We start from the raw sequence: 15,423 nt of genomic DNA on the forward strand, positions 1-15,423 counted from the left end.
TTTATAAGGTGGTTTTATGTTATTTTTAGATTGTAAATATTTACTGTCAGAAAAGCAGCGAAGAGACATCCCAGGATGACTACTGTATTGGATCTAGTCATCCCAGGATGACTACTGTATTGGATCTAGAGAAAAACAGGTTGAGAGTGGAGCAAGAGGAAAAAGGGTTGGGAAGGTTTCCAGGAAAATAAATATTATATAGATATAATTTCACATAAAATTCGTGTACATATATATTTTCTTTTCTCTTTAAATGTCATTTATTTATTTGAGAGAGAGAGAGAGAGAGAGAGCATGAGCACACAAACTGGGGGAGAGGCAGAAAGAGAGGAAGAAGCAGATTATTCAGCTCCAGCTGAGCAGGGAGCCTGATGAGGGGCTTCATCCCAGGACCCCAGGACCATGACCTGAGCCGAAGGCAGACGCATAACCTATGGGGCCATACAGGCACTCCTCATGTATATATATTTTCACATATGTTTTATTATGTACATTTCATATTATATTATTTCTTTGATAATCTACTCTCATTTATTCTATCCTGCTTTCTAAGACCACTTTCTTTTTTTGGAAACATTTTCTTTTCAAAGCATCCCACCTTAAATTTATGATTGCAGGGGATCCTAATGGGTTCAGTGTGTAGAGCATATGATTCCTGATCTTGGGGTCATGTGTTTAAACTCCATATTGGGGGTCGAGTTTACTTAAAAAAAAAAAAAAAGATAAATTTATGATCGCAGTATTTTATCTCTCTGTGATTATTAATTATAATTTTTAAAAAAGCTTTCTTCTGATACTGCATTATGTCTGTTTCCTTTAGGCCTTTATATTTCTGTTTCCATTTGTCTCTTCCTTATTGGAAACACTACTTAGGTACCTAGTGATTCCAGGATGCTCATTTCATATTTAAGAACTAAGGAGCTGATTGGAAGCTCTGTACATGTGGGTGAGACTTGACAACAGGTAGAATAAACTGAAGCAAAATGCAATCTTTGAAGAACTACAAATGTCAGGTTTTTTAAAACTTTTTATCTAGGTTGTTTCAATTTTTTCAAACACACAGGGAGAAGGGTGACAAAGATGCGTTCAGAATATCCAATTATTGGAATTCTGAGAATAGGATAAGTAAGGGAACTTTATTGATTGAATTATGTACCCCCAAATTCAAATGTTGAAGTGTAAACCTCAGTATCTCCGAATGTGACCTTATTTGGAAATAGGGTCACTGTAGTTGTAGCTCTTTAAGATAAGGTCATACTGAAATAGGATGAGCCCCTAATTCAATATGATGGTCCCTTGTGAAAAGGGGAAATTTGAATACAGACATGCACTCACAGAAGAATGCCACATAAAGATAAAGGCAGAGATTGGAGTGATGCAGCCTAAGCCAAGGAATGTCACAGATTGCCAGCAAACCCCCAGAAGCTAGGAGAGAGACAAACAGATTCTCCCCCACAGCACTGAAAGGGAACCAATCCCGCCTACACTTTGATCTCGGACTTTTAGCCTACAGAGCTGTGAGACAACACACTTCTGTTATTTAAGCCACTGACTTGTGGTTTGTGGTACTTTGTTACAGCAGCATGAGGAAACTGATACAGGAGTTATAGCTCAGTATGTAAGAATTCTTTTCCATGCTGTTAGCCCCTTGCCTCACAACTACCCTCTATTTGACTGACATTTCCTGAATCTAGAGTTTCTTGGACTCAAATTTTCCGGAAAATAACCTTCTGGCCCTTTGATTCATGAGGGGTGGAGAAACATGAGTCCCTACTCACAAATAGTTACCTAGTTGTGTGGTCTGGGGAAGTAGGCCTGCAGCAGGCTGAGAACCCCATTTTAGCTTGTAAACACTGAGCCCCTGAGGGGTTCCGTGGAGTGACCGACTCGCGCACTCCCTCCGCCCCCGGCAGTCACCTGTCACCTACCCAACCGCCCTCTATCTTTTGAGCGTTGGCTGGGGGAGTCTCCGCCAGAGTCGCCGCGGTTTCCTGCTTCAACAGTGCTCGGACGGGCGGGGGGCCGGGGCCGGCGCTCGTTTGCCCTCCGGGGCCGCCGCCCGGAGCCGGCCTGGCCACCTCCACCTCCACGCAGCGCTCTCGCCGCTCCCGCCCCGCCAGGACGCCGCGCCCGCGCAGGTGCGCCAGAAGCACCGCCGGGCCAGCGTGGAGCTCTACGCGTCCTGCGTCTCCTTGTCCGTGTCTTATCGCTTGGATCGTGATGATGTGGCTTTGAAGAACTTGGCCGAATATTTTCTCCACCAATCTCATGAGGAGAGGGAACATGCTGAGAAACTGATGAAGCTGCAGAACCAACGAGGTGGTAGAACCTTCCTTCAGGATATTAAGAAACCAGACCGTGACGATTGGGAGAATGGGCTGAATTCAATGGAGTGTGCGTTACACTTGGAAAAGAGTGTGAATCAGTCACCACTGGAACTGCACAAACTGGCCACTGATAAAAATGACCCCCACTTGTGTGACTTCATTGAGACTCATTACCTGAACGAGCAGGTGAAATCCATCAAAGAATTGGGTGACCATGTAACCAGCCTGCGCAAGATGGGGGCTCCCGAATCTGGGATGGCAGAGTATCTCTTTGACAAGCACGCCCTGGGAAACAGTGATAGTGAGAGCTAAGCCTTAGGCTGTCTTCCCATAGCCACAGGGTGACTTCCCTGGTCACCGAGGCAGTGCACGCATGTTGGGGTTACCTTTACCTTTTCTATAAGTTATACCGAAACATCTACTTCTTTCATTTGTATCGTTCCTTCAAATAAAGTAATTTGGTACCCTTCCAAAAATAAAAAATAAAAATAAAAGTTGGCATGGGGCACCTGAGTAGCTCAGCAGGTTAAGCATCTGACTCTTGATTTTGGCTCAGGTCATGATCTCAGGGTTGTGAGACCAAGCTCTGTGCTGGCTGTGGAGCTTGCCTAAGATTCTCTTTCCCTCTCTCTGTGTCCCCATTACTCTCTCTCCCTCCTTCTCTAAAAAAAAAAAAAAAAAAAAAAAAAGTTGGCAAAATTTATCATAATATTATGTGTCTTTTTTCATTTCATTTGCTCTTGTGGTTTTTTTTAATGTTCTTTCTTTAAATTTTTTAAAAAAGATTTTATTTATTCATTTATGAGAGACATAGAGAGAGAGAGATAGAGAGGCAGAGACACCGGCACAGGGAGAAGCAGGCTCCTCGCAGGGAGCCCAACGTGGGACTCGATCCCGGGTCTCCAGGATCAGGCCCTGGGCCAAAGGCGGCGCTAAACTGCTAAGCTACCCGGGCTGCCCAATTCACCTTTTTAAATAAAAACTTTGGACAAGGTTTTTTTTTTGTTTTGTTTTAAAGGAGTTTTTAAAAAAAATAAATGGTTTTTTATTTAAAAAAATATATTTTTATTTAGTTTTTCAATATAAGCTCTACACCCAATGTGGGGCTTAAACTCACAACTGCAAGATCAAGAGTTGCATACTGTACTGAGCCAGCCAGACACCCCACTAATTCACCATTTTTAATCAGAAATTCTTTGTTTCTGGTCATGATATGTTACATTTAAACAGCAAAGCCAGAGAATGGATAGATATAATAGGCCAAACACATATGTTTGCTTCCCTTTATGTCTCAAATCCCCTAAAATTTGAGAAGAAATTCATAGAAGCATTATAAAATGAGAAAGATTTCCATGAATAGATAAGACATGTTGAGGAATCTCTGAATAATGGCAAGACTGATTATTTTGGATGATTAATTGTATGAAAAATGAAAAGTAGATTGTATTAGATTAAGAAGTGACACAGTGAGAAAAAACAAAGCCCAAATTCTTTGAAGAAAACCACTTCAGAATTTAGAACAGATCCAAGAAAATGGCAAACTCAAAGTGAACAAATGCAGAGAAGGAGATGTTGTGTCTGAGTAATCAGCAGGGTAAATGGGTGATAGATGTCAGTACCTTGCAGGGCTGGGAAAGCATTCTCCAGAAGGCTGTATATACCCTGAATCAGTATCCAATATATGGCACTGTTTCCCCCACAAGGAGTGCAAGGAGCCAAGGAGTGGAAATGGAATTGGTATCACTTACTGTTACCCCCAGTGACCCACTAGTAAAATATTTGCTTCCTGTTCTCACGACTCTGTGTCCTGCTGGTCTAGAAGTCTTAGTTCCAAGGGGAGAAATGCATCCACCAGGAGATACAACTATGATGTCCATTGAACTGGAAATTGAGACCACAGCTCAGCCACTTTGGACATCTTATGTGTCTGCATCAACAGGCAAAGGAGAGAGTTCCTGTGCTGGCTGGGGTAATTGAGCCTGATTACCAAGAGGAAACTGGACTATCCTCCACAGTGGAGGTAAGGAATGTGTGGAATACAGAGATCCCTTAGGGTATCTTTTAGTATTGCCATGCCCTGTGACTAAGGTCAATGGAAAACTTTGATAACTTAATTCAGGCAGGGCTACTAAGGGCCAGACCCATCAGAAATATCGGTTTGTGGGATGCCTGGGTGGCTCAGCTGTTGAGCCTGGGGTGTGACCCTGGGGTCCTGGGATTGAGTTCTGCATCAGGTTCCTTGCATGGAGCCTGCTTCTCCCTCTGCCTGTGTCTCTGCCTCTCTCTCTCTCTCTGTCTCTCATGAATAAAAAATAAAATCTTAAAAAAAAAAAGAAAAGAAAGAAAGGTTTGGGTCCTTCAACCAGGTAACATGACCAGCTGGGGTACTTCCTGAAGGCAAAGAGAATACAGAGTGGACAGTGGAAGAAGATAGTTATCAATACCAGCAATGACCACATAACCAATCACAGCAATGAGGACTGTAAATTGTCACTGAGTATTTCCTCTTTATTTTGCTACAAATACATTTGTGTGTTTGTATATCTATATCTATTTCTTTGTTTTTTTTTTTCTTCTCCTTTTCCCTTATCATGGCACATAAATGTATTAACTTTATATTATACTATTTATGTATTAATTTTACATCACAGAATTTAAGTTAAAGGATATTAAAGAGAAGAGTAAACCTCACTCCAAGTTTTAACCTTTTCTTCTAAGAAAGGGTTACTATGTTTTTGGTTGTACACGGGATAGTTGTGTCATGTTAGATGGAATTATGACCTTATTATTATCTTTATTTGAGGATTAAGTATGGTTTAATGAGCTGTGTATGGGCGCCAAGTTGACCAAGGGCAGATTTGTGATGGTCAATTTAATGTGTCAACTTTATTGGATCATGGAATGCCCAGATATTTAGTCAAACATTACTCTGGATGTGTCTGGGAGGGTGTTTTTGGAGGTTAACTTTTGAATCAGTGGACTGAATAAAACGGATTGTCCCTCTCATCCAATCAGTTGAAGGCCTGAATAGAACAAAAGAGCTAACACTACCTCAATTGAGGGGAGATTTCTTCTTGCCTGGCTGCTTTGAGCTGGGACATCAGCTTTTCCTGGGTCTCAAGTCTGTCGATATTCACATTGGAACTAGAACATTGGCGCTCAGATCTACAGCTTACCAGCTGCAGTTCTTAGGACTTAAATGAGCCAATTCCTTATAATAAATCTATCTATCAATCTATTATCTATCTATCTATCTATCTATCTATCTATCTATCTATCATCTATCTATCTATCATACATACATACATACATACATACATACATACATACATAAAAACAGGAGTGTATTCTCTCACAGTTTCGGAGGCTACACTTTTGAACTCAAGCCTGTCAGCTAGGCCATATTCCCTCTGAAGCCTATCGGGGAGAATCCTTCTTTGCCTCTTCCTAACTTCTGGTGGCTTACAAGCCATCTTTGACTTCCAGCAGCAGCAACACTTCAGTTTCTGCCTCTGTTGTCACATTCTGTCATTCTTCCAGTGTGCTTGCACTTAAATTTCCTTTTCTTTTTTAAAAGAGGGGAGGGGCAGGAGTTGAAGAGAAAATCTTAAGCAGGCTCCAAGCCCAGCACAGAGTCCAATGTGGCTTGATTTCAGGACCCTGAGATCATGACCTGAGCCAAAATCAAAAGCCAGGTACTTAACCAAAGGAACCACCCAGGAGCCTCTAAATTTTCCTCTTATCAAGATACAGTCATGGATCAGGGCCTATGCTATAGTGATTTCATCTTAAATTGATTATATCTGCAAAGACTATTCCTACATAAAGTCACATTCACAGGTATTGAGAATAGGGCTTCAACATGTCTTTTTGGAGGACACAATTCAACTCATAAGAACAACTTACTCATTAACTTAGTGCATTGGTCAAAAAGTTTAACAGGAGGGTGCCTGGGTGGCTCAGTCAGTTAAGTGTCTGCCTTTAGCACAGGTCATGATCCTAGGGTCTTGGGATCAAGCTCCCTGTCCCAAGCTTTCTACTAAGCGGGAATCGGCTTCTCTCTCTCTCCCCTCACCTTGCCCCTCCCCATAACCCCCCCCCCCCCTTAAATAAATAAGGATGCCTGGGTGGTTCACCGGTTTAGGGCCTGCCTTTGGCCCAGGGGCATGACCCTGGAGTGCCAGGATCCGAGTCCCACTTCAGGCTCCCTACATGGGGGCTCCTTCCTCCCTTTGCTTGTGTCTCTGCCTCTCTCTCTCTGTGTCTCTCATGAATAAATAAATAAAATCTAAAAAAAAAATTTAATTAATTAAAAATAAATAAATAAATAAATAAAATCTTAAAAAAAAATTACCAGTTATTTGACAAAACCAAAGGTCCATCAGATGATTCAAAACACCAAAAGAGAACATTTATTTTTTTATTTTTATTTTTTTAAATTTTTATTTATTTATTATAGTCACACACACACAGAGAGAGAGAGAGAGAGAGAGAGGCAGAGACATAGGCAGAGGGAGAAGCAGGCTCCATGCACCAGGAGCCCGATGTGGGATTTGATCCCGAGTCTCCAGGATCGCGCCCTGGGCCAAAGGCAGACGCCAAACCGCTGTACCACCCAGGGATCCCCAAAAGAGAACATTTAAAAAATGAACTAATTCTCTTCAGACTGGATATCATACAAGAGAACACTGTATTCACAAAACTATAGCCTGTAACAAAAATATTGCAATCTAAGGAAAACATAATTCTTCCAAATTAAAATTAATAAAATTTAATACATGTGATGAGGGAGCAAGGCTAGCTGAGGACAAACCACAGGTGATATCCCTCAGGGTGGGATGTGTGTGACTTCTTCAGGAAGCTTCCAATTGTCTTAATGTTAATGCCTTGCTAGAGGGGAAAAGCAATCTTTAACTTGACAATGACACGGCCTCCAATATCTTGTAGGTCTTCCTTAGCATATGAAAATCCTTTTGGGATTTCCCTTTTGCTTACTTCCCCCAAAACCTGGGTATATAATCATCCTTCCCTCATAGGCCCAGGGCAGGAGCTCTTCCTGCCCATGGATCCTGTCCCCCTGTTTTAATAAAATCACCATTTTGTACCAAAGACATCTCAAGAATTCTTTCTTGATCGTTGTCTCGGGACCTCAACTATATTCCAAAACTTCATCACATAGACAATCAATACTACATGTTTGATTTGGGAGATAAAGTCACAGAACTCTCCACAATTGAAGAGCAAAAGGCAAAGAGAGAGGTGCCCTGAGAAAATAAAATTAGAAGCGTGAAAGAGTAGTTAGTATATATTTTGTCTATCAAATAAAAGTTCCAGAAAGACAGAATAAGGGAATCTGAAAGGAACAAATAATCAAATATGCAACTGAAGGAAACTTTCCATAATGCCCAAAGCCACAAATGTTGAGATTTATAAAAGTGCTCAAATGTTTTTTTTTTTTTTTCAAATGTTAACATCATAAAAATCTTTGCCTTAGACAATTACTTGTGAAATTTCAGGACTCTTAGGACTCAGAGAAATTGCTGAAAGCTACCTAAAAGAAAAACTACTATTCAAACAGGAAGCGATACATTGCAAACTCTCAGGGCATCATGACATTCCCTGGGATTGTGTCCCAAGGTGTGAAAATGCCTCCAAGAGCTGAGCAATACTTTAGTACCATGTAATACTAAAAACTGGGTAACAGAAGTCAATAGATCAATACTGTGGTATAATGAGAACTATATTTGGTCTTTATCCCTGGTTCATAGCACAAAGCTCCTAAAATTCCTATAATTTCCTAAGAGATAGGAACATCTTTTGTTATTCATGTCTAGCCCTTTTAAGCATACCAGAGCTTATGTTAATGAGGTGACTTAGGGTGGGGCTGGTCACTGGAAAGACCAAGTGATTAGAAGGCTGGAAAGCAGAAGAATGGTGCTGCAAATTGAGCTCTATACAAATCTTGGACATTGAGATGTGATGAGCTTCCAGGTTGGTGAAGGCATCCAAATGCTGGGAGGGTGTTGCATCCCAGTTCTTTGGGGACAGAAGATCCAGCCCATGAGAGCCCTCTGGACTTCACCTATGTACCTCTTCATCTGGCTATTTATCAATATCCTTTATAATAAACTGATAAACATAAGTAAATGTTTCTCTGAGTTTGGTGAGCTCCTCTAGCAAATTAACAGAATCGAGGACAGGCTTATGGGAACCTCCATTTATAACTAGTCTATCAGCCTGAACTTGTGATTGGCATCTGACATGAGGTCAGTTTTGTAGGACCGAGTCCTTAACTTGTGGGATCTAATGCTATCTCCAGGTAGTGTCAGAATTGAGTTGTTTGTAGGACACCCAGCTGGTATCCACTGAGAACTGGAGAATTGCTTGGCGGTTGTTGGAAAATACTCCAGCAATACTTTCCAACTGCTGAGTATGAATTATTCTGAAAACACAAATATGTACCTGTCCAACTAGAATTTGTTCATTTGTTTGTTTATTTATTGAAAGTAATCTCTATATCCAATGTGAGGCTTGAGTCCATAACCTTCAGATCAAGGGTCACATGCTCTACTGACTGAGCCAGCCAGGCACCCCTGTCCAAACTAGAATTTACATGTGAGATCAAAATGAACATTCTGACCTGCAAAAGCTCCAAAAGTTATCACCCACAGAACCTTTCTGAAATAATTACATGAGAACACATAACAAAATATTTTAAATGAATATAATAGAAGATGTGATATACAAGAGCAGCACATCAATACACAAATTTTAATAAAAACAGTTAAAAATATGGTTCTAAAATTCTTGATGGCAACATTTAAAGACTGGGATGAAGGGTTAGAGTAAAAATCAAAGTAAATAAAACCTAAAACCATGCAAAGATCAATGCTAGTTAGTGCTAAAATTAGAACTTTTTAGATGTTGCTATAATTGACTATAGGTATTGCTTAAAATGTAAATTTGCATATTAATGAAAGAACAGGAACTGTCTGTGTAACTTCCAATCCCTTAATAGAAATGAAATTTAAAAAAAAGAAAACCATTCAAACAAATCAAGAAAGGAATAAAAAAGAAGAAAGCACTGCAAAAGATAAAATGTGAGGTGACAGGAATGCTTCCAAATTTATCTGTCATTATCATATAGAAAAGTTTGTTATTGAAAGAATACTGGATTTTTAAAAAGTAACTTTGAACTTCACTGAAATTTTGAATTAAAACTGCACCAAAAGTTTAAAAATGATATATTAATGAGAGGCTAGGAAAACAAGAACATTTTTGACAATATTAAAATAAGAACAAATAGAATTCATAATTGTAAAATGGAAAAGAATAGTTTTTTGATATTGACAAAATAAATACTGTGTCTCTTTCTAGCTCTCTACTCTTCCTTTTCTCTCTCTCCTTTTTAAAAAAGATTTATTTATTCATTAGAGACACAGAGAGAGGCAGAGACACAGGCAGAAGGAGAAGCAGGCTCCCTTTGGGGAGCCTGATGTGAGGACCCATCCCAAGGCAGAGGCTCAACCACTGAGCTACCCAGGCGTCCCTCTATTCTTCCTTTTCATCAAAGAAAGAGCCAACCTCAGCTCAGAGGCATAGAATTTATAACATTGTTTTGTTTTTAGTACATTAGTTTTTCTTTTTTTTAGTTTTTCTAGTTATGTTCTATTTATGGATATTTCACTTTGGCTTTCCAATTATAGTTTTGTTAGTTTTCTTCTAAAATAAACCCTTAGGGAAGAGTGGGTGGCTCCGCGGATAAGTGTCTGCCTTTGGCCCAGGGTGTGATCCCGGGGTTCAGGAATTGAGTCCCACATCAGGAAGGTGAAGACCTTCCCACTTTAAATACACTCATTGCCTTGTGGCAAACAGCCTCTCTTCCGCTGTCTGGCCTCCAATAAACTTCTAACTCCTTTGTTCTGCCTCGGGTAAATCCTTTGCCCCTGCTACCAGCTTCCACCTAGCCGGGTGGCCCCATATTTGGGAGCCCCCATCCAATTGGGAGAGACACCATATTAACCTTTCTCATTCTCTTTCTCCTCTGCTGGCTGAACCTAAAGGAAGAACTGACAAAACAAAAGGAGCTTGGGAAGTTGAACTGTGTTCTCCTAGAGGTAACATCAAACGTTGACACTGCCTCATCATCAAGGAAGTTCACCCTCTGGAAGTTCGTCAGAACAGTGAACTTTTTCTTTCCTTCAGCTGGGTTGTGGTATCATGGAGAGACACACACACACAGTTATACACCAACTCACTCTGCACAGTTATGCCTTGTATTCTGCTGGTTTGCATTAAATTCCTTCATCTAACTGAGGCTTTTATTATATTATATATGATTACCATATTTTTGTTTTGTTTAAATTATTTATTTATTCATGAGAGACAGAGGCAGAGACAGAGGCAGAGGGAGAAGCAGGCTCCATGCAGGGAGCCCGATGCTGAACTCGATCCCAGGATCCTGGATCATGCCCTGAGCCAAAGGCAGATGCTTTAACTGCTGAGCCACTCAGGCATCCCTACCATTTTTTTTTTTTTATCAGCATTTCAATAATCAACAGAATTAACTGTATTACTTAAGAGAATACACTTTTTGAGGTTTTAGCAATGAATTTAATATATGCAAGGGAAAGCTCTAATTATATATGCATCTCATCTGTTCATTGCAGCAGGCCCATAAATAGGCTTAGAAAGGAATTTAGAAGCTCCTGCTTCAAGTTGTGGGGGTATATTCATAAATTAGTAAAACTACATTTAAAAATTATACTGTTAAGGATTTTAACTACATTAGAATGATCTTTTATTTTTATTTTTATTTATTTATGATAGAGAGAGAGAGAGAGAGAGAGAGGCAGAGACACAGGCAGAGGGAGAAGCAGGCTCCATGCACCGGGAGCCCGATGTGGGATTCGATCCCAGGTCTCCAGGATTGCGCCCTGGGCCAAAGACAGGCGCTAAACCGCTGCGCCACCCAGGGATCCCCTAGAATGATCTTTTATCTGTTAGTCCCAAAGAGTTCTTCTATTATATTTTTGAAAGAATGAATTATTACTGTTATTTATGTGTGAATTATTCCATTGTATATTTGTGTGTGAGCATATAACCAATTCCTAATTATGGGTGACCTCTGCTCACTGTCTTTAAGTTTCTGGCCTAATTTTTTCTGATGTCACCATCATTTAATCAACAAACATTACTAGGTACAAACTCTGCTCTGGATATTGTAAGAGACACGCTACTCTAGACTTGAGGAACACAAGATTCAGTTGATAACAAGCTCAAGAAACTCTAATAGGGTAAGAATTGAGGGAAAAAATCCCAGTACAAGCATAATATATCAATAATATAGATATTGGATATATCTATTTAAATAAATGAAAATTGAAGTACCAGTGAGGTAAGAAAATTGGCTTGTAAAGATGACTGTTATTTTTAAAATGTTATCAGCATATGGGAAAGATAGATATCTCATATAATGTTAAGATAATAAAAAATGAGAGGGGAGCCTGAGTGGCTCAGTATGGAAAACATCCAACTCTTGTTTTTGGCTCAGGTCATAATCTCAGGGTTCTGAGATTGAGCCGCACATCAAGCTCCCCACTCAGTGGAGAGTCTGCTTGTCCCTCTCGCTCTACTTTTGTCTCTCCTTGTGCCTGTGTGTACATACACTTTCTCTAATAAATAAATAAATTAAATTAAATCTTAAAAAAAGAAAATAGGATAAAAAATGGTAGATTCTAGATATAATTTGAGAATACACAGTAGAAGCCTTAAAATGTGCAAATGTTTTGGTTCAGAGATTCCACTTCTTTGATTCTGTCATGAAAAATAGTCATGAACGTATATAATGAATATGCTTCTAGTAGACTCATGACAGCATTTTTTTTAAGAACAAAGAAGTAGATTTATTATTTTTTAAAGATTTTATTTATTTATTCATGAGAGACAGAGAGAGAGAGAGAGAGAGGCAGAGACACAGGCAGAGGAAGAAGCAGGCTCCATGCAGGGAGCCCGACGCAGGACTCCATCCCAGGTCTTCAGGATCACGCCCTGGACCGAAGGTGACTCTAAACTGCTGAGCCCCCCGGGCTACCCCAAAGAAGTAGATTTAAATGACCAATAATTAGTACATTTTTATGAACCAGTAATAGGGTAGAATGCTACACAACTCTTAGAAAAAGATGCTGCAGAAGAGGATTTAGACATGAAAAAATGTTCACATTCTATTTTTATATTAAATGAAAAAATAAATTAAAAAATTCATCCTGAGGTATTCACATTTGTCTTTGGGTAAGAGTAGAAACACAGGAATTTTTATTTTCTTGTAGATGCATATTCATGGTTTCTAACCTGGAAATGTGAGGCAGTTAATAATGTCCCTGCAGCAAACAGCTGACCAGTGGGAAATGGGAGCCTATCAAATTTGTTACAAAGATATTCAGTTATGTACGTGCTGCTGTTTGGCTGTGAGAGGGCCTCATGATATGTTGGTCATAAAAATTCAGAATTACAGTCTTAAGGATCTGTGTAGCAGGTGTCAAAAGTTTCATCGTATGCCTGTTACTCTAATAACTCAGGATATATAACATTCTGGCTGGCATCCTCTTTCTTTATCCAACTGCTCCTACAAATGGTGCTTCATAGCCCTGTCAGGTGGAGTAGTGTGTTTATTGGTTTATTTAAAGTTTTGTCTTTATTTTCAGCATTACAATAGCTAGAGCTTATTGATAGTGATTCCCATAAAGTCAATGTTATTTCCTCCGTGGGGAGAATAGGCTATAGGAAAAGTATAGTAAAAAAAAATTTCAATTAACTTGTGTGGTTTGAGAGGGTTGGTTGTCATCTTGAGTGGATGAGATTTATAATGTCCTTGGAGTAAGATTTCTTACAATGACTATTATTTCTTCTAGTTATTTGTAAAATCAATTATTAGCATTAATTACAAATGTTGACATTATAATTTTATTTACTTGAGTGCACTTATCACCTATATCTTTTTTTTTTTAAAGATTTTATTTATTTATTCATGAGAGACACAGAGAGAGGCAGAGACACAGGCAGAGGGAGAAGCAGGCTCCATGCAGGGAGCCCGATGTAGGACTCGATCCAGGGACTGCAGGATCATGCTCTGAGCTGAAGGCAGATGCTCAACCACTGAGCCACCCAGGTGTCCCTCATCTATCTTCACTATCAGGCAAGCAGTCTGAGGAAGTTCAAGAAACTATGTTGCCAATAAGTTGAGATGGAATCTGAAGTTGATTTGCCTTTTATAGGTTTTCTACTAGATATTTGAGGTATGGATTGATTATGGTAGCACGTTCCTATAGAAGGAAAATACATTATGTTTTATACAAGAAATTATCTTGAAAACAGTTAGGAGCCAGTGGTCCCATTTGGCTAAAGTGACCAGAACTGTCTTGGAGACAGGAAGGACCTAAGAGGTAACCAGAAGAAGGACAAATGGTTGGGCAGATACCTTTGAAGAAGGGAAAGGAGACAAGCGGATGTTAGTTTAAAGAGAGAGACACACACAGAGAGAGACAGAGAGAGAGAAAGAGAGATATGAAGACCATGAATAGCATTTAGACTGAGTCTTGTGACACCTATTGATTGACCAATAGTCTTAAGTGTTTTGGGTTTTTTTTTTTTTTAAAGATTTTATTTATTTATTTTGAGAGAGAAAGAAAGACAGCATGTATGGGCACCTGAACATGCAAGCAGAGGTGGGGTTGCAGAGGGAGAGAGAGAATTCCAAGCCGACTTCATGCTGAGCATGGAGCCCAACACAGGTCTTGATCTCACGACCCTGAGATCATGACCTGAACAGTTTTAGTATATGTGATGCTGAAGCGAGCACTCATGACCTGAACAGAAATCAAGAGTCAGATGCTCAATAGGCTGAGCCGTCCAGGAACCCCTGTTTTTGTTTTTGTTTTTGTTTTTGTTTTAATCTGCCTTCAGGACATTCACTATTTTCTATGGTTTGGTATTCTGTTTGATTAACTTGGCATTTTATTTTTTTATTTTTTTATTTTTTATTTTTTTTAATTTTTTTATTTATTTATTTATGATAGTTACAGAGAGAGAGAGAGAGAGAGGCGGAGACACAGGCAGAGGGAGAAGCAGGCTCCATGCACCGGGAGCCCGACGTGGGATTCGATCCCGGGTCTCCAGGATCACGCCCTGGGCCAAAGGCAGGCGCCAAACCGCTGCGCCACCCAGGAATCCCTAATTTGGCATTTTAAAAATAGCTTTTCCTTTTTAGTTTTCAAATGAAATTCCCTTTGAAAAAAATACCAACACAAAATACGTATACCATCAGTACAACTGAAGAGCACCAGCACCTAGATGCTAGTTCCAGCTGACCTATAAATTATTTGCATGATTTGGACAAGTTAATGTAAAGTTCTCTGAACCACAGTTTTTTTTTATTTCTGTGAAATGTCAAGTCTAGTCTATGCAGTCCCCAAAATGCTTTTTGGCTTTATACTTTACTGGTTAATGATAATGAGAAAAATTCTGTGTACACTGAGATGCTAGTAATGGCAGCACAATCAGACTCCTCTTAGAAAAGCAGAATGGAGGGATCCCTGGGTGGCACAGCGGTTTAGCGCCTGCCTTTGGCCCAGGTTGCGATCCTGGAGACCCGGGATCGAATCCCACGTCGGGCTCCCAGTGCATGGAGCCTGCTTCTCCCTCTGCCTGCTTCTCCCTCTGCCTGTGTCTCTGCCTCTCTCTCTCTCTCTCTCTCTGAGACTATCATAAAAAAAAAAAAGCATTAAAAAAAAAAGCAGAATGGAGTGGGAACAAAAATAAGCACTATGAAATTTCTGCATGAACTGTCCATTCATATTGGGATATAAACAACATGGGGGCATAAATGTAAAAATACCTCGGTGTCAACTTAAGAAGCAGTGATAATATATATACAACAGCCATAATACAAGGTACGATATCATATGGCTACAGGAGTAGCAACCTGAGAACAAAGAGGAACAAAGTTTCCTTTCTTTTTAGTTTAAAAAATGTATTTATTGAAGGATATAATTTATAAGCAAGAATTACTGAAAATTAATTGGGCTGTATAGTGGATTAA

The 15,423-nt window shown here is 39.7% G+C and overlaps 1 pseudogene; it reads left to right on the forward strand.

Moving 5' to 3' along the window:
• Nucleotides 1–107: 107 nt before the first annotated feature.
• LOC140621391 (ferritin heavy chain pseudogene) lies at nt 108–2,791 on the forward strand (annotated as a pseudogene).
• Nucleotides 2,792–15,423: the final 12,632 nt, after the last annotated feature.

Source organism: Canis lupus, chromosome 30, assembly GCF_048164855.1.
Source record: "Canis lupus baileyi chromosome 30, mCanLup2.hap1, whole genome shotgun sequence".
Lineage (NCBI taxonomy): Eukaryota > Metazoa > Chordata > Mammalia > Carnivora > Canidae > Canis > Canis lupus.